Source organism: Salmo salar, chromosome ssa12, assembly GCF_905237065.1.
Source record: "Salmo salar chromosome ssa12, Ssal_v3.1, whole genome shotgun sequence".
NCBI lineage: Eukaryota > Metazoa > Chordata > Actinopteri > Salmoniformes > Salmonidae > Salmo > Salmo salar.
The window spans coordinates 74363718-74388061 of NC_059453.1; the positions used below are offsets into that span (position 1 = coordinate 74363718).

Sequence of the window (24344 nt, forward strand, 5' to 3'; positions counted from 1 at the left end):
GAGAAGGTACGGTCGAATTCGAAGTGCGTGTGTGTGCGTGTGTGTGTGTGTGTGTGTGTGTGTGTGTGTGTGTGTGTGTGTGTGTGTGTGTGTGTGTGTGTGTGTGTGTGTGTGTGTGTGTGTGTGTGTGTGTGTGGAGTGCCCTTTGTAAGCCCCAATTACTTTTAAATTCAGAAAGGATGTTTGCGAAAAAATATTTCACACTTCTCTGTTTCCTAAATGACATTCATATCAGCACTGAAAAAAAGGTGCAAGTTTAAGTTTCTTCCACCTGAGTCAGAGACCACTATGATGAGACACCAAACGTGTTTAATGGATCGCAGAAAAAGAGGCTACAATAGGCTACAGTCCAAGCTATGTCTTCCAATGGTGAGCCTGCTGTCGGCATCCAAAGATTATCCAACTTGAATAAACGCTTGGAGGTAAGGATGCCAGCAGTGCTGTAGTCTACGGCGACACTTATTATTGATATCTACATAGCGCATTGATGTGAATCACACTGCTGCCCTCTCATTTAGCTATTTGCGCCTTACAGATTGTGGTTGTTGTGGTTGGCTGTTCACAAATCTAAATGTGTATTTGAACCCAATTATTGTTGAATTCAAGAAGTTTATACTGCCTGTCAATCATTGTTTTTTAAACCAGTGGACAGACAGTGATAAATGCACTCTTGCAACAGCTGCATAGTGCGGCTCCAAGCCTATGGAATAAAAGTGGGGCTTTTATTGCTCAATCTAATTCATAGGCCTAATAGACACATGCTCAAACTTGCACGTTTTTTGATAGACTTAAAGGTGCTATTTGTAGTTGCTACATCAATTTTTTTATTATATATACACTACCGGTCAAAAGTTTTATAACACCTCCTCATTCAAGGATTGTTATTTTCTATATTGTAGCATAATAATGAAGACATCAAAACTATGAAATAACACATATGGAATCATGTATTAACATAAAAACTCTCCTTCCAGACTCACATTAAGCATCTCCAATCCAAAATTAAATCTAGAATCGGCTTCCTATTTCGCAGCAAGCCTCCTTCACGCATGCTGCCAAACATACCCTCGTAAAACTGACTATCCTACCGATCCTCGACTTCGGCGGTCGCAAAAACCATCAAGCGCTATGATGAAACTGGCTCTCATGAGGACCACCAAAGGAATGGAAGACCCAGAGTTACCTCTGCTGCAGAGGAGAAGTTCATTAGAGTTACCAGCCTCAGAAATTGCAGCCCAAATACATGCTTCACAGAGTTCAAGTAACAGACACATCTCAACATCAACTGTTCAGAGGAGACTGTGTGAATCAGGCCTTCATGGTCGATTTGCTGCAAGGAAACCACTACTAAAGGACACCAATAAAAAGAAGAGACTTACTTGGGCCAAGAAACACGAGCAATGGACATTAGACCGGTGAACATTTGTCCTTTGGTCTGGAGTCCAAATTGGAGATTTTTGGTTCCAACCGCTGTGTCTTTGTGGGATGCGGTGTGGGTGAACGGATGATCTCGGCATATGTATTCCCCACCATAAAATATGGAGGAGGAGGTGTTATGGTGTAGGGGTGCTTTGCTAGTGACACTGTCTGTGATTTATTTAGAATTCAAGGCACATTTAACCAGCATGTCTGCCACAGCATTCTGCTGCGAAACGCCTTCCCATCTGGTTTGAGCTTAGTGGGATTATCATTTGTTTTTCAACAGGACAATGACCCAACACACCTCCAGGCTGTGTAAGGGCTATTTGACCAAGAAGGAGCGTGATGGAGTGCTGCATCAGATGATCTGACCTCCACAATCCCCGACCTCAACCAAATTGTGATGGTTTGGGATGAGTTGGACCGCAGAGTGAAGGAAAAGCAGCCAACAAGTGCTCATTATGGAGCAGCAGGTAGACTAGTGGTTAGAGCGTCATCAAGGCAAAGGGTGCCTATTTGAAGAATCTCATATAAAATAGATTTTGATTTGTTTAGCACTTTTTTGGTTGCTACATTATTCCATTTGTGACATTTCCTAGTTTATATATATATTTCTCTGGTGCTGGGCTTGCAGCTTTACCATTCAGGTGTCTTAATCTTGTCAGGAGGAATGCTTGAATCTCTCAGATCTCAATTTCAATGCTCTCTACGGCTGCAACGGTGGCCATATTTGTCAAGAAAAACTGAGAACCAGAACCCAGGGAGAATAATCTCTGAGAGAGAGAGGAGACAGAGACCAATACAAACACACAAAGAAGCATAATAATAATAATTATACTTCACCTTAACCTTGCAGGTTAGCATTAAGTGGGATAAGTAAACGGGTCACAGGTGCCCATATGGATCCAAAGGGAGTTGGAAACAACTGCCATAAAAAACTGATGGATTCACATCCTGGAACACCTCAACATGCAATGCACTCTGGGAGAGGTCGTAGGTCAGGAAATGGGGGAATGTGGGATTATCGCTGTGCGTCATAGAAAGAGCAGATTAACTATGCTCTTACAATGGTGTATGGGTTGAACATAAAGACCTTGAGGCCGTTTCAGTATTGGAGCTACATTGAGCTGATCTTGACCCCTAAATTTAAATCTCTGGCTTGCAGGAGCAGTGAAGATCTAGGCTATTGATTCTGAATTATTCATCAGATGGCATTTGCAAAATGCCTATAATCTCAGAGTCTGACGATGACTCAAGTATGCATTTCATTTGTCTACTGTATACCGTTACTCTCTCTATTAGTCTTTACAGTAACGTGACTTTGACTTCTGTATGAAAATACCAGTGTACTAAAACATGAGAGTGATTGGCTGTTATACATTACCCTTTCTATTGTATGCTCTGTCTCATTCAATCTGAAGAGAATCTGCCCTTGTTACAGTGAAGCATATGAGCTGGCGTCATCCACTGGTTCCGTATTCATCCCCGACACTCAATACAATGAGTCCTAATAGCTGAAAGGAAGCTATGGCAAAGCGGTTTGATACAATAGGTGCTAATACATTCACCATGCAATGACGCAATGAATGGGTAATGCAGTGTTTCCTAAACTCGGTCCTCGGGACCGCAAGGGGTGCATGTTTTGTTTTTTGCCCTAACACTACACAGCTGATTGAAATTATCAAAGCTTGATGATTAGTTTATTATTTTAATCAGCTGTGTAGTGATAGGGTCAAAACCAAAATGTGCACCTCTTGGGGTCCCGAGGACCGAGTTTGGAAACCCTGAGGTAATGTGTACATGTCAATGACTGCCTATAGTGTGGGGGTGCTCTTTGTTTCATGTCTTCCTTCAACCCTCTCCCTCTCTCTTTCTCTCTCTGGCCATACTGCTCAGTCCCCAGACTACTCACATTATCAATGCATGTGTATGCCATTGTGCGTCCTTGTGTGTTTATATGTGTGTGTGTGTCTGTGTCTTTGTGTGTGTGTTTTCCTGACTGCGGAGAGCCCCAGTGCATTAACCTCGAGGGAATGCGCTAGCTGGCTCTGTGGCCCATGCCCAGCTTTTGTATGTAAATGAGAGCAGGAAGCAGGAAGTGCTGTGCTACTTCAGGGTCCCTCTGTCTTTACGCCTCTGCTCTGGGGTCAGTCCTTCCTGCCCAGGTACCCCCCCCTCAACATTCATTAATGCCCCTTGTCTGGTCAGAGTGGTGTATTACGAATCTAAAAAGAGGAGTTAGCGAGCTAAATTTGAACAACTCTGAGTTCAACTTGGGATAACCATTAGCACAAAGTGGCTCACCTTTTAGCCAGGTAAATTCTATGGCAACGAATACTTCAGAAATAATCTGCTCCGGGGCAGGCTAACTCAGGCCTAACGCCACATATCCTGAATTAAATGTTTGAGCCGTGAGTTGAGGACCAATCAAATTAGATTCCCTCCCTCTCGCAAATAGTGCGTCATCCGTTCATTCTCCGGACCATATTTGAGGAAGATGACTGATTTAAATAATGTATTAATCAATTGTTCTTGTGAGTAAAAAAAAGTATTTCAAATACATACTATTTAACACAACACATTTAGTAATGACATGATGCATTTAAAACTTAATGCGCAGTAAAACAATATAATTATTGTTTTTATAGGAGTGGGAAAAAAGGGGACTCATGGCAAAAAAAAAATATTTTAAGAAAGATGGCACTGCTAATAGCCTATTTCACACCATAGCCTGGATTTTCAGGTGAACTTTTATTTCATTCAGATTTTGGCAAAATGAAAATGTGGCACTGACTCACACATAGATGCTTCAGCAAATAAATCACAATAATATATGTGGTATGTGTTTAAGGTCTGTATGGCTGTGATTGTATCTTGTTTGCTGTAGAAAGGCCTACCTAAAGCTTTAGTTTGATCCTCTCCCCATGCTTAGATGTTGTTAGGGGACTTTACCAGCCTTAATGTTAGAGACTTCAAATCAAAAGTTAGAGACTTCAAATCAAATCAAAATTGGTCGCATACACATATTTAGCAGATGTTATTGCGGGTGTGGCGAAATGCTTGTATTCCTAGCTCCAACAGTGCAGTAATATCTAACAATTCACAACAATACACACAAATCTAAACAGAAATTGATAAATATTAGGACAAGCAATGTCCGAGTCCGGAGTATATACAGTATGTACAGTTGAAGTTGGAAGTTTACATACACTTTAGCCAAATACATTTGAACTCAGTTTTTCCACATTTCCTGACATTTAATCCTAGTAAAGATTCTCTGTCTTAGGTCAGTTAGGATCACCACTTTATTTTAAGAATGTGAGATGTCAAAATAATAGTAGAGAGAATGATTTATTTCAGCTTTTATTTATTTCATCACATTCCCAGTGGGTCAGAAGTTTACATACGCTCATTTAGTATTTGGTAGCATTACCTTGAAATTGTTTAACTTGGGTCAAATGTTTTGGGTAGCCTTCCACAGGCTTCCCACAATAAGTTGGGTGAATTTTGGCCCATTCCTCCTGACAGAACTGGTGTAACTGAGTCAGGTTTGTAGGCCTCCTTGCTTGCACACGCTTTTTCAGTTCTGCCCACACATTTTCTATAGGATTGAGGTCAGGGCTTTGTGATGGCCACTCCAATACCTTGACGTTGTTGTCCTTAGGCCATTTTGCCACAACTTTGGAAGTATGCTTTGGGTCATTGTCCATTTGGAAGACCCATTTGCGACCAAGCTTTAACTTCCTTCCTGATGTCTTGAGATGTTGCTTCAATATATCCACATAATTTTCCTTTCTCATGACGCCATCTATTTTGTGAAGTGCACCAGTCCCTCCTGCAGCAAAGCACCCCCACAACATGATGTTGCCACCCCCGTGCTTCACGGTTGGGATGGTGTTCTTTGGCTTGCAAGCCTCCCCCTTTTTCATTCAAACATAACAATGGTCATTATGGCCAAACAGTTCTATTTTTGTTTCATCAGACCAGAGGACATTTCTCCAAAAAATACAATCTTTGTCCCCATGTGCAGTTGCAAACCGTAGTCTGGCTTTTTTTTATGCCGGTTTTGAAGCAGTGGCTTCTTCCTTGCTGAGTGGCCATTCAGGTTATGTCGATATAGGACTTGTTTTACAGTGGATTTAGTCACTTTTGTACCTGTTTCCTCCAGCATGTTGTTCTAGGATTGATTTGCACTTTTCGTACCAAAGTACGTTCATCTCTAGGAGACAGAACGCGTCTCCTTCCTGAGCGTTATGACGGTTGCATGGTCCCATGGTGTTTATACTTGCATACTATTGTTTGTACAGATGAACGTGGTACCTTCAGGCATTTGGAAATTGCTCCCAAGGATGAACCAGACTTGTGGAGGTCCACACATTTTTTTTTCTGGGGTCTTGGCTGATTTCTTTAGATTTTCCCATGATGTAAAGCAAAGAGGCACTGAGTTTGAAGGTAGGCCTTGAAATACATCCACAGCTACACCTCCAATTGACTCAGAATGATGTCAATTAGCCTATCACAAGCTTCTAAAGCCATGACATCATTTTCTGGAATGTTCCAAGCTGTTTAAAGGCAGAGTCAACTTAGTGTATGTAAACCCACTGGAATTGTGATACAGTGAATTATACGTGAAATAATCTGTCTGTAAACAATTGTTGGAAAAATTACTTGTGCCATGCACAAAGTTGATGTCTTAACCGACTTGCCAAAACTATAGTTTGTTAACAAGAAATTTGTGGAGTGGTTGAAAAAACAATTTTTAATGACTCCAACCTAAGTGTATGTAAACTTCTGACTTCAACTGTATATATATATATATATATATATATATATATATATATATATATATATATATATATATTGTGTGTCTACAGATGAAGGGTGGGGGTTGTTGTGTCTACAGATGAAGGGGTGGGGGTTGTTATATGTCTACAGGTGAAGGGGTGGGGGTTGTTGTGTGTCTACAGGCGAAGGGGTGGTGGTTGTTGTGTCTACAGATGAAGGGGTGGGGGTTGTTATATGTCTACAGGTGAAGGGGTGGGGGTTGTTATATGTCTACAGGTGAGGGGGTGGGGGTTGTTGTATGTCTACAGGTGAAGGGGTGGGGGTTGTTGTGTGTCTACAGATGAAGGGGTGGGGGTTGTTGTATGTCTACAGGTGAAGGGGTGGGGGTTGTTGTGTGTCTACAGATGAAGGGGTGGGGGTTGTTATATGTCTACAGGTGAAGGGGTGGGGGTTGTTATATGTCTACAGGTGAGGGGGTGGGGGTTGTTGTATGTCTACAGGTGAAGGGGTGGGGGGTTGTTGTGTATCTACAGGTGAAGGGGTGGGGGTTGTTGTATGTCTACAGGTGAAGGGGTGGGGGTTGTTATATGTCTACAGGTGAAGGGGTGGGGGTTGTTATATGTCTACAGGTGAAGGGGTGGGGGTTGTTATATGTCTACAGGTGAAGGGGTGGGGGTTGTTATATGTCTACAGGTGAAGGGGTGGGGGTTGTTATATGTCTACAGGTGAAGGGGTGGGGGTTGTTATATGTCTACAGGTGAAGGGGTGGGGGTTGTTGTATGTCTACAGGTGAAGGGGTGGGGGTTGTTATATGTCTACAGGTGAAGGGGTGGGGGTTGTTATATGTCTACAGGTGAAGGGGTGGGGGTTGTTATATGTCTACAGGTGAAGGGGTGGGGGTTGTTATATGTCTACAGGTGAAGGGGTGGGGGTTGTTGTATGTCTACAGGAGAAGGGGTGGGGGTTGTTATATGTCTACAGGTGAAGGGGTGGGGGGTTGTTGTGTGTCTACAGGTGAAGGGGTGGGGGGGTTGTTATATGTCTACAGATGAAGGGGTGGGGGGGTTGTTATATGTCTACAGGTGAAGGGGTGGGGGTTGTTGTATGTCTACAGATGAAGGGGTATGGGTTGTTGTATGTCTACAGGTGAAGGGGTGGGGGTTGTTGTATGTCTACAGGTGAAGGGGTGGGGGTTGTTATATGTCTACAGGTGAAGGGGTGGGGGTTGTTATATGTCTACAGGTGAAGGGGTGGGGGTTGTTGTATGTCTACAGGAGAAGGGGTGGGGGTTGTTATATGTCTACAGGTGAAGGGGTGGGGGTTGTTGTGTGTCTACAGGTGAAGGGGTGGGGGTTGTTATATGTCTACAGATGAAGGGGTGGGGGGTTGTTATATGTCTACAGGTGAAGGGGTGGGGGTTGTTGTATGTCTACAGATGAAGGGGTATGGGTTGTTGTATGTCTACAGGTGAAGGGGTGGGGGTTGTTGTATGTCTACAGGTGAAGGGGTGGGGGTTGTTATATGTCTACAGGTGAAGGGGTGGGGGTTGTTGTATGTCTACAGGAGAAGGGGTGGGGGTTGTTATATGTCTACAGGTGAAGGGGTGGGGGTTGTTGTGTGTCTACAGGTGAAGGGGTGGGGGTTGTTATATGTCTACAGGTGAAGGGGTGGGGGTTGTTATATGTCTACAGGTGAAGGGGTGGGGGTTGTTATATGTCTACAGGTGAAGGGGTGGGGGTTGTTATATGTCTACAGTTGAAGGGGTGGGGGTTGTTGTGTGTCTACAGGTGAAGGGGTGGGGGTTGTTATATGCCCACAGATGAAGGGGTGGGGGTTGTTGTATGTCTACAGGTGAAGGGGTGGGGGTTGTTGTATGTCTACAGGTGAAGGGGTGGGATTTGTTATATGTCTACAGGTGAAGGGGTGGGGGTTGTTGTATGTTTACCAGTGAAGTGGTGGGGGTTGTTATATGTCTACAGGTGAAGGGGTGGGGGTTGTTGTATGTCTACAGGTGAAGGGGTGGGGGTTGTTATATGTCTACAGGTGAAGGGGTGGGGGTGAGTCTACAGGTGAAGGGGTGGGGGTTGTTATATGTCTACAGGTGAAGGGGTGGGGGTTGTTATGTGTCTACAGGTGAAGGGGTGGGGGTGTGTCTACAGGTGAAGGGGTGGGGGTTGTTATATGTCTACAGGTGAAGGGGTGGGGGTTGTTGTATGTCTACAGGTGAAGGGGTGGGGGTTGTTGTGTGTCTACAGATGAAGGGGTGGGGGTTGTTATATGTCTACAGATGAAGGGGTGGGGGTTGTTATATGTCTACAGGTGAAGGGGTGGGGGTTGTTATATGTCTACAGGTGAAGGGGTGGGGGTTGTTATATGTCTACAGGTGAAGGGGTGGGGGGTTGTTGTATGTCTACAGGTGAAGGGGTGGGGGTTGTTGTGTGTCTACAGGTGAAGGGGTGGGGGTTGTTGTGTGTCTACAGATGAAGGGGTGGGGTTTGTTATATGTCTACAGGTGAAGGGGTGGGGGGTTGTTATGTGTCTACAGGTGAAGGGGTGGGGGTGTGTCTACAGGTGAAGGGGTGGGGGTTGTTATATGTCTACAGGTGAAGGGGTGGGGGTTGTTGTATGTCTACAGGTGAAGGGGTGGGGGTTGTTGTGTGTCTACAGATGAAGGGGTGGGGGTTGTTATATGTCTACAGATGAAGGGGTGGGGGTTGTTATATGTCTACAGGTGAAGGGGTGGGGGTTGTTATATGTCTACAGGTGAAGGGGTGGGGGTTGTTATATGTCTACAGGTGAAGGGGTGGGGGTTGTTGTATGTCTACAGGTGAAGGGGTGGGGGGTTGTTGTGTGTCTACAGGTGAAGGGGTGGGGGTTGTTGTGTGTCTACAGATGAAGGGGTGGGGGTTGTTATATGTCTACAGTTGAAGGGGTGGGGGTTGTTGTGTGTCTACAGGTGAAGGGGTGGGGGTTGTTATATGCCTACAGATGAAGGGGTGGGGGTTGTTGTATGTCTACAGGTGAAGGGGTGGGGGTTGTTGTATGTCTACAGGTGAAGGGGTGGGGGTTGTTATATGTCTACAGGTGAAGGGGTGGGGGTTGTTATATGTCTACAGATGAAGGGGTGGGGGTTGTTATATGTCTACAGGTGAAGGGGTGGGGGTTGTTATATGTCTACAGATGAAGGGGTGGGGGTTGTTATATGTCTACAGATGAAGGGGTGGGGGTTGTTGTATGTCTACAGGTGAAGGGGTGGGGGTTGTTGTATGTCTACAGGTGAAGGGGTGGGCGTTGTTATATGTCTACAGGTGAAGGGGTGGGGGTTGTTGTATGTCTACAGGTGAAGGGGTGGGGGTTGTTATATGTCTACAGGTGAAGGGGTGGGGGTTGTTATATGTCTACAGGTGAAGGGGTGGGGGTTGTTATATGTCTACAGGTAAAGGGGTGGGGGTTGTTATATGTCTACAGGTGAAGGGGTGGGGGTTGTTATATGTCTACAGGTGAAGGGGTGGGGGGTTGTTATATGTCTACAGGTGAAGGGGTGGGGGTTGTTGTATGTCTACAGGAGAAGGGGTGGGGGGTTGTTATATGTCTACAGGTGAAGGGGTGGGGGTTGTTGTGTGTCTACAGGTGAAGGGGTGGGGGTTGTTATATGTCTACAGATGAAGGGGTGGGGGTTGTTATATGTCTACAGGTGAAGGGGTGGGGGTTGTTGTATGTCTACAGATGAAGGGGTATGGGTTGTTGTATGTCTACAGGTGAAGGGGTGGGGGTTGTTGTATGTCTACAGGTGAAGGGGTGGGGGTTGTTATATGTCTACAGGTGAAGGGGTGGGGGTTGTTGTATGTCTACAGGAGAAGGGGTGGGGGTTGTTATATGTCTACAGGTGAAGGGGTGGGGGTTGTTGTGTGTCTACAGGTGAAGGGGTGGGGGTTGTTATATGTCTACAGGTGAAGGGGTGGGGGTTGTTATATGTCTACAGGTGAAGGGGTGGGGGTTGTTATATGTCTACAGTTGAAGGGGTGGGGGGTTGTTGTGTGTCTACAGGTGAAGTGGTGGGGGTTGTTATATGCCTACAGATGAAGGGGTGGGGGTTGTTGTATGCCTACAGGTGAAGGGGTGGGGGTTGTTGTATGTCTACAGGTGAAGGGGTGGGGGTTGTTATATGTCTACAGGTGAAGGGGTGGGGGTTGTTGTATGTTTACCAGTGAAGTGGTGGGGGTTGTTATATGTCTACAGGTGAAGGGGTGGGGGTTGTTGTATGTCTACAGGTGAAGGGGTGGGGGTTGTTATATGTCTACAGGTGAAGGGGTGGGGGTGAGTCTACAGGTGAAGGGGTGGGGGTTGTTGTATGTCTACAGGAGAAGGGGTGGGGGTTGTTATATGTCTACAGGTGAAGGGGTTGGGGTTGTTGTGTGTCTACAGGTGAAGGGGTGGGGGTTGTTATATGTCTACAGGTGAAGGGGTGGGGGTTGTTATATGTCTACAGGTGAAGGGGTGGGGGTTGTTATATGTCTACAGGTGAAGGGGTGGGGGTTGTTGTGTGTCTACAGGTGAAGGGGTGGGGGTTGTTATATGTCTACAGGTGAAGGGGTGGGGGTTGTTATATGACTACAGGAGAAGGGGTGGGGGTTGTTATATGTCTACAGGTGAAGGGGTGGGGGTTGTTATATGTCTACAGTTGAAGGGGTGGGGGTTGTTGTGTGTCTACAGGTGAAGGGGTGTGAGTTGTTATATGCCTACAGATGAAGGGGTGGGGGTTGTTGTATGTCTACAGGTGAAGGGGTGGGGGTTGTTGTATGTCTACAGGTGAAGGGGTGGGGGTTGTTATATGTCTACAGGTGAAGGGGTGGGGGTTGTTGTATGTTTACCAGTGAAGTGGTGGGGGTTGTTATATGTCTACAGGTGAAGGGGTGGGGGTTGTTGTATGTCTACAGGTGAAGGGGTGGGGGTTGTTATATGTCTACAGGTGAAGGGGTGGGGGTGAGTCTACAGGTGAAGGGGTGGGGGGTTGTTATATGTCTACAGGTGAAGGGGTGGGGGTTGTTATATGTCTACAGGTGAAGGGGTGGGGGTTGTTATGTGTCTACAGGTGAAGGGGTGGGGGTGTGTCTACAGGTGAAGGGGTGGGGGTTGTTATATGTCTACAGGTGAAGGGGTGGGGGTTGTTGTATGTCTACAGGTGAAGGGGTGGGGGGTTGTTATATGTCTACAGGTGAAGGGGTGGTGGTTGTTATGTGTCTACAGGTGAAGGGGTGGGGGTGTGTCTACAGGTGAAGGGGTGGGGGTTGTTATATGTCTACAGGTGAAGGGGTGGGGGGTTGTTGTATGTCTACAGGTGAAGGGGTGGGGGTTGTTGTGTGTCTACAGATGAAGGGGTGGGGTTGTTATATGTCTACAGATGAAGGGGTGGGGGTTGTTATATGTCTACAGGTGAAGGGGTGGGGGTTGTTATATGTCTACAGGTGAAGGGGTGGGGGTTGTTGTGTGTCTACAGGTGAAGGGGTGGGGGTTGTTGTATGTCTACAGGAGAAGGGGTGGGGGTTGTTATATGTCTACAGGTGAAGGGGTGGGGGTTGTTGTGTGTCTACAGGTGAAGGGGTGGGGGTTGTTATATGTCTACAGGTGAAGGGGTGGGGGTTGTTATATGTCTACAGGTGAAGGGGTGGGGGTTGTTATATGTCTACAGGTGAAGGGGTGGGGGTTGTTATATGTCTACAGTTGAAGGGGTGGGGGTTGTTGTGTGTCTACAGGTGAAGGGGTGGGGGTTGTTATATGCCTACAGATGAAGGGGTGGGGGTTGTTGTATGTCTACAGGTGAAGGGGTGGGGGTTGTTGTATGTCTACAGGTGAAGGGGTGGGGGTTGTTATATGTCTACAGGTGAAGGGGTGGGGGTTGTTGTATGTTTACCAGTGAAGTGGTGGGGGTTGTTATATGTCTACAGGTGAAGGGGTGGGGGTTGTTGTATGTCTACAGGTGAAGGGGTGGGGGTTGTTATATGTCTACAGGTGAAGGGGTGGGGGTGAGTCTACAGGTGAAGGGGTGGGGGGTTGTTATATGTCTACAGGTGAAGGGGTGGGGGTTGTTATATGTCTACAGGTGAAGGGGTGGGGGTTGTTATGGGTCTACAGGTGAAGGGGTGGGGGTGTGTCTACAGGTGAAGGGGTGGGGGTTGTTATATGTCTACAGGTGAAGGGGTGGGGGTTGTTGTATGTCTACAGGTGAAGGGGTGGGGGTTGTTGTGTGTCTACAGATGAAGGGGTGGGGGTTGTTATATGTCTACAGATGAAGGGGTGGGGGTTGTTATATGTCTACAGGTGAAGGGGTGGGGGTTGTTATATGTCTACAGGTGAAGGGGTGGGGGTTGTTAAATGTCTACAGGTGAAGGGGTGGGGGGTTGTTGTATGTCTACAGGTGAAGGGGTGGGGGTTGTTGTGTGTCTACAGGTGAAGGGGTGGGGGTTGTTGTATGTCTACAGGTGAAGGGGTGGGGGTTGTTGTGTGTCTACAGGTGAAGGGGTGGGGGTTGTTGTGTGTCTACAGGTGAAGGGGTGGGGGTTGTTATATGTCTACAGGTGAAGGGGTGGGGGTTGTTATATGTCTACAGGTGAAGGGGTGGGGGTTGTTATATGTCTACAGGTGAAGGGGTGGGGGTTGTTATATGTCTACAGGTGAAAGGGTGGGGGTTGTTGTGTGTCTACAGGTGAAGGGGTGGGGGTTGTTATATGTCTACAGGTGAAGGGGTGGGGGTTGTTATATGTCTACAGGTGAAGGGGTGGGGGTTGTTATATGTCTAAAGGTGAAGGGGTGGGGGTTGTTATATGTCTACAGTTGAAGGGGTGGGGGTTGTTGTGTGTCTACAGATGAAGGGGTGGGGGTTGTTGTATGTCTACAGGTGAAGGGGTGGAGGTTGTTGTATGTCTACAGGTGAAGGGGTGGGGGGTTGTTATATGTCTACAGGTGAAGGGGTGGGGGTGAGTCTACAGGTGAAGGGGTGGGGGTTGTTATATGTCTACAGGTGAAGGGGTGGGGGTTGTTATATGTCTACAGGTGAAGGGGTGGGGGTTGTTATGTGTCTACAGGTGAAGGGGTGGGGGTGTGTCTACAGGTGAAGGGGTGGGGGTTGTTATATGTCTACAGGTGAAGGGGTGGGGGTTGTTGTATGTCTACAGGTGAAGGGGTGGGGTTTGTTGTGTGTCTACAGATGAAGGGGTGGGGTTGTTATATGTCTACAGATGAAGGGGTGGGGGTTGTTATATGTCTACAGGTGAAGGGGTGGGGGTTGTTATATGTCTACAGGTGAAGGGGTGGGGGTTGTTATATGTCTACAGGTGAAGGAGTGGGGGTTGTTGTATGTCTACAGGTGAAGGGGTGGGGGTTGTTGTGTGTCTACAGGTGAAGGGGTGGGGGTTGTTGTATGTCTACAGGAGAAGGGGTGGGGGTTGTTATATGTCTACAGGTGAAGGGGTGGGGGTTGTTGTGTGTCTACAGGTGAAGGGGTGGGGGTTGTTATATGTCTACAGGTGAAGGGGTGGGGGTTGTTATATGTCTACAGGTGAAGGGGTGGGGGTTGTTATATGTCTACAGGTGAAGGGGTGGGGGTTGTTAAATGTCTACAGTTGAAGGGGTGGGGGTTGTTGTGTGTCTACAGGTGAAGGGGTGGGGGTTGTTATATGTCTACAGGTGAAGGGGTGGGGGTTGTTATATGTCTACAGATGAAGGGGTGGGGGTTATTATATGTCTACAGGTGAAGGGGTGGGGGTTGTTATATGTCTACAGGTGAAGGGGTGGGGGTTGTTATATGTCTACAGGTGAAGGGGTGGGGGTTGTTATATGTCTACAGGTGAAGGGGTGGGGGTTGTTATATGTCTACAGGTGAAGGGGTGGGGGGTTGTTATATGTCTACAGGTGAAGGGGTGGGGGTTGTTGTGTGTCTACAGGTGAAGGGGTGGGGGTTGTTATATGTCTACAGGTGAAGGGGTGGGGGTTGTTATATGTCTACAGGTGAAGGGGTGGGGGTTGTTATATGTCTACAGGTGAAGGGGTGGGGGTTGTTATATGTCTACATTTGAAGGGGTGGGGGTTGTTGTGTGTCTACAGGTGAAGGGGTGGGGGTTGTTATATGCCTACAGATGAAGGGGTGGGGGTTGTTGTATGTCTACAGGTGAAGGGGTGGGGGTTGTTGTATGTCTACAGGTGAAGGGGTGGGGGTTGTTATATGTCTACAGGTGAAGGGGTGGGGGTTGTTGTATGTTTACCAGTGAAGTGGTGGGGGTTGTTATATGTCTACAGGTGAAGGGGTGGGGGTTGTTGTATGTCTACAGGTGAAGGGGTGGGGGTTGTTATATGTCTACAGGTGAAGGGGTGGGGGTGAGTCTACAGGTGAAGGGGTGGGGGTTGTTATATGTCTACAGGTGAAGGGGTGGGGGTTGTTATATGTCTACAGGTGAAGGGGTGGGGGTTGTTATGTGTCTACAGGTGAAGGGGTGGGGGTGTGTCTACAGGTGAAGGGGTGGGGGTTGTTATATGTCTACAGGTGAAGGGGTGGGGGTTGTTGTATGTCTACAGGTGAAGGGGTGGGGTTTGTTGTGTGTCTACAGATGAAGGGGTGGGGTTGTTATATGTCTACAGATGAAGGGGTGGGGGTTGTTATATGTCTACAGGTGAAGGGGTGGGGGGTTGTTATATGTCTACAGGTGAAGGGGTGGGGGTTGTTATATGTCTACAGGTGAAGGAGTGGGGGTTGTTGTATGTCTACAGGTGAAGGGGTGGGGGTTGTTGTGTGTCTACAGGTGAAGGGGTGGGGGTTGTTGTATGTCTACAGGAGAAGGGGTGGGGGTTGTTATATGTCTACAGGTGAAGGGGTGGGGGTTGTTGTGTGTCTACAGGTGAAGGGGTGGGGGTTGTTATATGTCTACAGGTGAAGGGGTGGGGTTTGTTATATGTCTACAGGTGAAGGGGTGGGGGTTGTTATATGTCTACAGGTGAAGGGGTGGGGGTTGTTATATGTCTACAGTTGAAGGGTTGGGGGTTGTTGTGTGTCTACAGGTGAAGGGGTGGGGGTTGTTATATGCCTACAGATGAAGGGGTGGGGGTTGTTGTATGTCTACAGGTGAAGGGGTGGGGGTTGTTGTATGTCTACAGGTGAAGGGGTGGGGGTTGTTATATGTCTACAGGTGAAGGGGTGGGGGTTGTTGTATGTTTACCAGTGAAGTGGTGGGGGTTGTTATATGTCTACAGGTGAAGGGGTGGGGGTTGTTGTATGTCTACAGGTGAAGGGGTGGGGGTTGTTATATGTCTACAGGTGAAGGGGTGGGGGTGAGTCTACAGGTGAAGGGGTGGGGGTTGTTATATGTCTACAGGTGAAGGGGTGGGGGTTGTTATATGTCTACAGGTGAAGGGGTGGGGGTTGTTATGTGTCTACAGGTGAAGGGGTGGGGGTGTGTCTACAGGTGAAGGGGTGGGGGTTGTTATATGTCTACAGGTGAAGGGGTGGGGGGTTGTTGTATGTCTACAGGTGAAGGGGTGGGGGTTGTTGTGTGTCTACAGATGAAGGGGTGGGGGTTGTTATATGTCTACAGATGAAGGGGTGGGGGTTGTTATATGTCTACAGGTGAAGGGGTGGGGGTTGTTATATGTCTACAGGTGAAGGGGTGGGGGTTGTTATATGTCTACAGGTGAAGGGGTGGGGGTTGTTGTATGTCTACAGGTGAAGGGGTGGGGGTTGTTGTGTGTCTACAGGTGAAGGGGTGGGGGTTGTTGTATGTCTACAGGTGAAGGGGTGGGGGTTGTTGTGTGTCTACAGGTGAAGGGGTGGGGGTTGTTATATGTCTACAGGTGAAGGGGTGGGGGTTGTTATATGTCTACAGGTGAAGGGGTGGGGGTTGTTATATGTCTACAGTTGAAGGGGTGGGGGTTGTTATATGTCTACAGGTGAAGGGGTGGGGGTTGTTATATGTCTACAGTTGAAGGGGTGGGGGTTGTTGTGTGTCTACAGGTGAAGGGGTGGGGGTTGTTATGTGCCTACAGATGAAGGGGTGGGGGTTGTTGTATGTCTACAGGTGAAGGGGTGGGGGTTGTTGTATGTCTACAGGTGAAGGGGTGGGGGTTGTTATATGTCTACAGGTGAAGGGGTGGGGGTTGTTGTATGTTTACCAGTGAAGTGGTGGGGGGTTGTTATATGTCTACAGGTGAAGGGGTGGGGGTTGTTGTATGTCTACAGGTGAAGGGGTGGGGGTTGTTATATGTCTACAGGTGAAGGGGTGGGGGTGAGTCTACAGGTGAAGGGGTGGGGGTTGTTATATGTCTACAGGTGAAGGGGTGGGGGTTGTTATATGTCTACAGGTGAAGGGGTGGGGGTTGTTATGTGTCTACAGGTGAAGGGGTGGGGGTTTGTCTACAGGTGAAGTGGTGCGGGTTGTTATATGTCTACAGGTGAAGGGCTGGGGGTTGTTGTATGTCTACAGGTGAAGGGGTGGGGGTTGTTGTGTGTCTACAGATGAAGGGGTGGGGGTTGTTATGTGTCTACAGATGAAGGGGTGGGGGTTGTTATATGTCTACAGGTGAAGGGGTGGGGGTTGTTATATGTCTACAGGTGAAGGGGTGGGGGTTGTTATATGTCTACAGGTGAAGGAGTATGGGTTGTTGTATGTCTACAGGTGAAGGGGTGGGGGTTGTTGTGTGTCTACAGGTGAAGGGGTGGGGGTTGTTGTATGTCTACAGGTGAAGGGGTGGGGGTTGTTGTGTGTCTACAGGTGAAGGGGTGGGGGTTGTTATATGTCTACAGGTGAAGGGGTGGGGGTTGTTATATGTCTACAGGTGAAGGGGTGGGGGTTGTTATATGTCTACAGGTGAAGGGGTGGGGGTTATGTGTCTACAGGAGAAGGGGTGGGGGTTGTTATATGTCTACAGGAGAAGGGGTGGGGGTTGTTATATGTCTACAGGTGAAGGGGTGGGGGTTGTTATGTGTCTACAGGTGAAGGGGTGGGGGTTGTTATATGTCTACAGGAGAAGGGGTGGGGGTTGTTATATGTCTACAGGAGAAGGGGTGGGGGTTGTTATATGTCTACAGGTGAAGGGGTGGGGGTTGTTATATGTCTACAGGTGAAGGGGTGGGGGTTGTTGTATGTCTACAGGTGAAGGGGTGGGGGTTGTTATATGTCTACAGGTGAAGGGGTGGGGGTTGTTATATGTCTACAGGTGAAGGGGTGGGGGTTGTTGTGTCTGACATACGTCCTTTAACTTGATTGTCCTCAATGTCATGAAGACAACCCACTAAACCACAGGTGGCCAACTCCTGTCCACTTTTTATTGGTGTATTCAGCCATACAGTACATACAATACATTAAAAAGGACAATACTGTAGCAGCACACTTGAGATATGAAAAAGAGCCCAGACAGCATTGATCGCTGTTCATGGTTTGGCGTTTGCATCCCTCTTACAGCGTAGTGTAAGCCTAAAGGACATAGATCCATCCATGATTATCGAATCGTCACATGAGAATTACGTGAGTTATTAGCAGAACAACCCATTTACCCCTGTACTGCAATGCAGAGCGAGAGAGAGAGAGACAGAGAGAGCGAGAGAGAGAGAGGTGCAGTAGCAGATGTCTATTGTCTGTACTTGGATTTTGCTAAGTGACATGTGTTATGGATTGTTTCATATGCACTGACCTTCAAGCCTCCGTTTAGAAAAAAAGAAACGACTGCATCTCATTTATCTTTATTTCCTGCCCTCCATGAATGCCAGAGATGAATGCAGGTAGAAAAATAAAATAAAATGTAAGCGAAGACAACTCCCTCAAATCACCTCTCCATCTTCCACCAATCAGCCGGAACATTACTAAAGATAACTCACAGTCCTTTGCTCTGCATTCTTATGAGATAACTGCTCCCTCACAGGGAAGCACTGTACTGTAGATTTGGTCATTGCTATCGGGCAATGCTATAAAGGACTTCTCTAACCTTTACCCTTACCCCAACCATAGCCATAAATCTAAATTAAAAACACAGAGTTCACCTTCTTACTCATGAATTTGTCTGACATCGGCAATCTAGCGTGGCCATCTAACGACTACCCTGTAGCGTTATGTGACCATATTATTTACATTAAACCAGCTACTGTAGGTTCCACAATAATTCCCTTAAACATGGGTGACTTTTTTTGTGCTTCCAACTATGGCCGTGATTGGGAGTCCCATAGAGCGACGCACAATTGGCCCAGCGTCAACCCGGGTTAGGGGAGGGTTTGGCTGGGGGGGCTTACAAGTAGGCCGTCATTGTAAATAAGAATTTGTTCTTAACAGACTTGCCTAGTTAAATAAAGGTACATTTAAAAAAATAATAAAAATAAATAAAATAACTATTGTGTCTCTGGAACTCTTAAAGGGTATGAACACAAAGACCTCCCGAGTGGCACAGCGGTCTAAGGCACTACATTGCGGTCTAAGGCACTGAATCACTACAGACACAGGTTCGATCCCAGGCTGTGTTGCAGCCGGCCGCGACCGGGAGACCCATGAGGCAGCACACAATTGGCCCTGCGGGATGCCCTCTAGCGACTTTTTGTGGCAGGCCGGGCGCATGCACACTGACTTCGGTCGCCAGTTGTACAGTGTTTCCTCCGACACATTGGTGCAGCTGGCTTCCTGGTTAAGCGAGCAGTGTGTCAAGAAGCAGTGCGGCTTAGCAGGATCCTGTTTCGGAGGACGCATGGCTCTCGACCTTCGCCGTACGGGAGTTGCAGCGATGGGACAAGACTGTAACTACCAATTGGATATCATGAAATTGGGGTAAAAATATTTGTTTAATATATACTAAAATAAAGGGTATGAACAAAGAACAAGACAATATCTATAAGGGACTTGGTTCCATGGTGTGCTTTAAATGGGTACAGTATCTGATGGCTGTGTCTACTGAAACATTATGTCTTTCACAGTGACATCATGTGCCTTGTTGTGTGATAGGAGTATGAAGGAACCCATGGCAGCCCCTGTGTTTGTAATTGCGGTGGACAAAAGGCGATGTTAACTGTATCTGGACTGTATGTCTTCACAGTGGAGGTGTCAGCATTGGCTTTGTGTTTGGCTCAGCTACCTTGTCCTTTGCAGACCGCCTATTAATTAACATCGGTGTGCATGGAGTGACCAGCCGTGGTGCATACTGTCTCCTGTCTATAGCAGATCAATGCAGGGAGAAAACACACAGGGAGACGGGCGCTTGGAACCGCTGCGTGTCTTCAAGTGCATTTTCCACTACACTAAAGACCCATTTGAGTAATGTGCTTCCGACACGCTCTCGTGTTGCCTCCCAGTGTTTCTGCTTTATGGACGATGCACCAGCGCTTTGGCTTTACAGCGCTCTCTCGCCATCTCTCTCTCTCTCTCTCCCTCTGTGTGCTTCTCTCACTGCCTTTGGCTGAGACTGTAGTGAACTCACCCCATGCTGGGTTGTCTTTTCTCTGGGGACTGATTCCCTCTCATCTCTGCTGCTCTCCCTACCCAGTCTCAACACTGTGCCCTAGGCCCAACCACAGCCTCTAACCTATAGCCCAATGCCAAGACCAACATCCCAGCCCCCATTCCTCACACCCCCCATTCACAGTCCCAGCCCCCTCTTAATCCCTTCCCAAGCCCCTGTGCCTGTCCCTCTGGCAGAGGATCTGGTCACCCACCAGAGAGTATGTGGAGGACTATTACAGCCCTGCAAGGTTTATTTAACGTGACAGCTGTTACTCTCTGACCACCACCATGCAAGTGTTTTGGACTGCCAGTATGTGTATGTGTGGTTGTTTGTGTTTGTATTTCTGTTAGTAGGCTTTTGTGTGTGTGTGTGTGTGTGTGTGTGTGTGTGTGTGTGTGTGTGTGTGTGTGTGTGTGTGTGTGTGTGTGTGTGTGTGTGTGTGTGTGTGTGTGTGTGTGTTTGCTTGTCGCGGATGTCCTTCAGCAGTAAGGACGTATTGGAGAGAGATGAAAAGAATGCTAATTAAGTGTATTACAGTAGTGAGGACTACCCTGACTGACTGGTACACACACACACACACACACACACACACACACACACACACACACACACACACACACACACACACACACACACACACACACACACATACACTGAAGTGCTGCATGTTTGCTGAAGTGACAGCAAACATGCAGCAATAGCTTCAATGGCTGGTCTGCTGTGATGGATGGATGGCAGGAACCAATGCTTTCCATCTCTTTTCTCAAGAGGAACTTTTGTGTGATTCACTCATTGTGGAAACAAAAGACAGGGTCAGTCAAAGTTTCAGTTTCTTTCTGCTTTATGGAGTTCTGGCAGTATGTACAGTTGGAGCAAGGAAGCACATTTGTTGTTGTTGGCATTCACGTACATTGTATTTGCCATGCAGATTTTGCATGGTGTGTGTTTTTGTTGGTGTGTGTGTGTGTGTGCGTGCATTCTGACCTTGCTGATCACCCCTTTCAAATAGGGCTCTATGTGAGTTCTCTATCCTAGTGAATCTGGGAGTTGACATTGCAGGTGCTGCAGGTCTTGCCAAAAAGAGCTAATCACAACTTCATTACCCTTGTGAAGCCACCAATGGCACCCTCATTCTCTGTTTCCAGGACACTGCGTAACTGTCTACTTCATTCTCTGTTTCACTGCTGAACTGTCTACTTCATTTGGCTTTCTGTTAAAGTCGAGACCTTAGCCTCAGGGAAGTTTTATAGATATAGGGCTTGGAAGAGTAGCTGCTGCTTCTTCAGCAGCTAATGGGGATCTGAATAAAAAAAATCATAGTTCTAGACTCGGATCCTTATTCGATCACATCTCCCCATATCATTGTTTCTGCAGGGATGGCCTGACAAAAATGTCAGCCCCCAATCTCTGTCTCATAAGAGCACATTCCTCAAATAGGAAATTATAAATCAATTAGGTAAAAATTTGTTTAGACCAGCGCAGCAGAATGGAACCTCTCGCAGAAAGATTCGATCATAGGAGACATCCCTAGCATTGCCTGCAATGTTAAACAAGGACTTTCTCAAGTTCCTTTCTCAATAACACTATGTGCTCTATGCAATGAGTTTGAATAAGATTAAGAGGTTTCTGCGTCATTAGTATGACACATGACTGCTAGTGTCTTTGTGTGGTGGTTTGTATTTGTGCGTCTGTGTGTGTGTGTGTGTGTGTGTGTGTGTGTGTGTGTGTGTGTGTGTGTGTGTGTGTGTGTGTGTGTGTGTGTGTGTGTGTGTGTGTGTGTGTGTGTGTGTGTGTGTGTGTGTGTGTGTGTGTGGTGTGTGTATCTTTGCTGCTTTGCTGGCTGTGTTGACGTTGATAGTCTTTGACAGGGTCTGGGAGAGCAGGGAAGTGGTGACTGTTGTGGTAGAAGGCACAGAGAGCAGTGGGTAGGAGGAGAGAACGTGGATGTGTTGTATGGGAATTGCAGTGTTCTCCCTATGTGCTTTTGTTCATAGTTTGCAACATTTACAATGTCTTAAGCACATACAGTATTCCACGTGTTATTAAACCGGCACTGAGCCCTTGTGATCAATGTTCCCTCTAATTTCTTTCCGCACTGAGCAAATTTCATGTTCTGTGCAACTTCCGGTGTGCATTTACTGTACCTGCTTTAATGTACTATTCTAACGCTACTGTAGCTATTGGGTCGTAATGTAGGCCTACCAGAGTGGCCTACCATAAAAATGTGAGAAAATACATCACATAACATTTTAACATGGAAATAGCGGTTCTATCATTCAGCCTATAGTAGCAGCCAGTGTGTGCTGTTCAATGTAGGCCTACATTCCATGAAACTTTTGAAAAAACCATGCAGGGCTTGACATTAACCTGTTTATCCACTTGTCTTTCAGTCAAGGAAATGACTGAACATTTTGTTGTGTTGTTTGATGCAAAAATAAAAGTCATTATTTTTCCCATACCATTATTACAGAGAATCAGACAAATGATGCTACCCTCTGCCTATTGGCTACTTAGCTTATTAAAGCCTGTCTTAAAATACAACACTGCCCCTTTAAGACATAAAAAAAGCTCTTTACCTGACTGGCTTTTCAAAGATGGCTAGAAATGTACACATTTTGTGCTCTTGTAGGAAGCAATCACGCCCACATTGCTGACTACAAATTATCTATAACTGGGCTAATAACTCACTAACCAGCAAAGAATATGAAGAAATGTGCAAACTTGGCTACATGCAGCTCTCACTTTGATCTCAAAACAAGCGCATAATAATCGCGAACGCTCATGTTCACAGTCCAGTTCAAAGTGAATGGCAGAAATCCATATATGGCAATGGTCTATTTGCGTATTGGCCTACTGCAGCTCTGTGCAGAGTACAGGCCTGTCAATATAATCCTACTCCAATGTGCTCTGCCTACAACAACATTTCTTGCATATTTCGTTTTGCATACGAAGTCTTACATAGTTCAGTATGTTGCATTGAAAGTGGCTAATATTGCAGCAAAGGGAAACGTTGATAGTGTTAACTAACGGGGAAAACTCTAGAAAGTTGAGTGAAGTTCAATCCCGTGCTTCTTTTTGCAGGCTGATATTTCTTCTGCACGGCAGTCCTGGGGGAGTTGCGTGCCCGCGCACGTGTGCAGCTTAGAGAGAACATTGCTTGTGACTTTTTTAAACTGGCACTACCAGTCAAAGCCTGTTCCCTCCTCTCTCCCCCCTCCTTCCTCCTCCTCTGAAAACGCATAGAAGGCCTTTGTTCTTTTCTCCCTTCTTTCTCGCCTCCTGCTCTCCTCTCCTCCTGTTGAACGGTTGCCAGGCAGCAGGCTGCCCATCACAGTGACCCAGAGACTGTCGCTAAGAGAGTGGGCTGGGCTGAAAAAAGGGTCCCACCCCACTATGACCCGACACTGTATTACTCTGTCCTCTTCTTTCCCTCTTTCTCTATCTACCTCTCTCCTCGCATTCTACCCAAACTCTGCCATCTATCCCTCTGTAGCCTTTTTTCCCCCATCAGCACCTCTTCTCCTCCCATCCCTAGTTCCCTCTCCCCTCCCCAACCCCATATTGTGATTGGCACTGACATTTATATTCTTATGTTACAGTGCTGGGGATAGTTTCAGTGCAGCCCAGAGTCTCTGGGCTGGGCTTTGGCACTGTGGACTGATTGACTGTGTCAATGGACACCTGTGTAGATAGTGGCTAGCTGTTAATTGACTGGCCACGGCTGAAGTGCTACAGCCATGAGAGGACAGGGTTAACTCCTGGGGCCTCACAGGCATGTGGGGAAGAATGAGATGAGCTTGTACGATGTGTGTGTGTGTGCGCGTGCATGTGTGTTTGTGTGTTAGAGAAAGAGAGTCAAGGGTAAGAGACAATGGGAGAGGGAATGAATAACAGAAAGAAAGGCAGAAGAAGGATAGTGAGAGGATGGGTTTGGCGTGGATTGAGAGGTTAGGGTGGGGGCTGCATAATAACATTTTCTGTTGGGAGAGTATTGGGAATCGATAATGTAATTCATAGAAAAGCCATGGACTGGCCTCTCATTGACATTCACAGACATGCTCAAGCTTACATCCCCAATAATTAAAGAAGAGCGAAAAATCGGTCTGTCATTGAAACAAAGAGTCACCCATTGTTTATATCAAGCCCTTAAGTAACCACAATGCCCAGCGAGCAGCCTTTAAAATACCATTAGGCTTTGATTGACATCTCCGGTGGCCCAGTGTCCTTGGTGATGCAGTGAGTAAGGAGGTAACCACATGGTTAGCCAGCGCTCAGCACGTGTCCTCTTACCTGTGACTCTCTCTCTCTCTCTCTCTCTCTCTCTCTCTCTCTCTCTCTCTCTCTCTCTCTCTCTCTCTCTCTCTCTCTCTCTCTCTCTCTCTCTCTCTCTCTGTGTTCTCATAACCGCATGTGGCCATTTTAGGTCAGATAAAATGTAAAATGCCAGTTATTCCCAGGTACTGCCAAAGCCCATTTGTGGAACAGCAAGTGAGGGGCAGAAGTGTGGGTGACTCTTACCCAAAAGCTCAGCAGCCCCCAGCTCACATCCCAGAGGCCCCACAGTCACAATGAGCCTGGCATAATTGGATCTGACAAAGTGTGGCTCTTTACCAATGAGCCACACTATGTATCTATGTATCTGTATTCATGCCTAAGTTTTAAGGAAGTTGTTGTGGCTT

At 47.1% G+C, this 24344-nt stretch overlaps 1 protein-coding gene across 3 annotated transcripts in view; it reads left to right on the plus strand.

Annotated features, from left to right (window-relative positions):
* The window catches only part of LOC106565854 (protein tyrosine phosphatase receptor type G), a 337499-nt gene that overhangs the window by 67034 nt on the left and 246121 nt on the right, over nt 1-24344 (plus strand). The gene's annotated exons all lie outside the window — the stretch shown is intronic.